We start from the raw sequence: 1520 nt of genomic DNA on the forward strand, positions 1-1520 counted from the left end.
AGTTAGAAAAAGGAATTTGTCGACCTTAACCATGACGTTCTCAGCTATTCCCTTAGGATATCTAGTAGATTGGTCAACTAGTTGGATGCTCATTTTGGTAGGGTTAAGGTCTCCAATTTCGAGTCTCTGGAACAGTGAGTAGGGCATGAGATTGATGCTGGCACCAAGGTCAGCGAGAGAATAGATAGTACCAGATTGGTAGATAGAACAAGGAAGGGTAAATCGTCCTGTATCTCCTAGTTTTTCAGGAAGAGTATTTAAGAGAATGGCTGAACAATCCGCGTTCAATGGGACATTGGGTACTTCGGGTACCTTATCCTTGGTTGATATGAGTTTCCTAAAATACTTCTTACTATGAGGATTTTTAGACACAATGTCTAAAAATTTACCGTCAAGCTTGAAAGATTTCATCTTGTTATGTCTTTGCTTGAGACAGCCCGGAAATGGAATGGGTATTTTCCTAGTAGGTTTAGGTGATGACACAATGACTACTACCGAACGGGTATTAGTTAGTTTATTCTCCTTAGAAGAAACTGAAGGTTGGCTATGTGCCACCTTTGAGTAATTTTTAGGACAACCTAGAGAATCGAGACGTTGATTTAGCTGGCTTATTTGATTTTCAAGACTACTCAAGTGATTAGTCATGACTAAGTCAGCTGCGTCTTGTCTTGCTGTGATCATGTTGATGATTCACAATAGGACATCGTCTGGACTTGTCTATGGTGGGGTAGTGGGTTTGGTAGGTTAGTTGTGCGGATGAACTAGGATTTTATCAGAGTAGACAACAGAGTCCTCACATTCAGCCTCGTATACCTTGGCCGGATGTGGATCAGTACAATTCTGGCATAATTGCACTTGAGACACATGTTGCGGGAGTTTCTTTAGCTCTCCGACTTCTTTGGTGAGGTTTTCTATTTGGTCCGAGAGAAATTTGATGGTTTTATTTTCGATAGGATCGGAGGCGGAAAGCGATGTTGCTGACGAAATGTGTTCTCCTGTGTTCCAATAGTGATGGTGCATAGTCATCTCCTCGATCAATCTCCAGGCCTCGTCAGCAGTGAAGTTCATGAAGTTACCTGAGAAACATCATCAAGAGTAGACTTGTTGTTCTTATTCAAACCTTTATAGAAGGTCAAAATCTGATCAGAGCTCTCAAGACGGTGGTTTGGGCATATTCGAAGCAAATGTTTGAATCTTTCCCATGCAGTATAGAGTGATTCATCGTATGCTTGTTGAAAGTTTATGATATCATTCCTAAGTCTGATTTGTTTTGATGGGGGAATGTATTTGATTAAGAAAGTTGTTGCCATTTCCTCCCATGAGGTGATAGAGTTGGGTTCTAACCCATCCAACCAGGTTTTTGCAAGAAGAGTTAAGGAATAGGGGAACAAATACAGAAGAACTACATCTTGTTTAACCCCGTTTTGCTTATATGATTTGGATAAGGAGAGGAATCTATCTAAGTGAGAGTTGGGATCGTCATTTGGTAAGCCGTAGAATTGGCAATGGTTCTGAATGAG

At 40.8% G+C, this 1520-nt stretch overlaps 1 non-coding gene across 1 annotated transcript; it reads left to right on the forward strand.

Annotated features, from left to right (window-relative positions):
* The first annotated feature begins 1155 nt into the window (after positions 1–1155).
* LOC139886800 (small nucleolar RNA R71) lies at positions 1156–1262 on the forward strand. The gene has a single exon (XR_011772664.1). It is a non-coding gene; the product is annotated as a small nucleolar RNA R71 (small nucleolar RNA).
* Positions 1263–1520: the final 258 nt, after the last annotated feature.

This window comes from Rutidosis leptorrhynchoides, chromosome 1 (assembly GCF_046630445.1).
Source record: "Rutidosis leptorrhynchoides isolate AG116_Rl617_1_P2 chromosome 1, CSIRO_AGI_Rlap_v1, whole genome shotgun sequence".
In the NCBI taxonomy this organism is placed as follows: domain Eukaryota; kingdom Viridiplantae; phylum Streptophyta; class Magnoliopsida; order Asterales; family Asteraceae; genus Rutidosis; species Rutidosis leptorrhynchoides.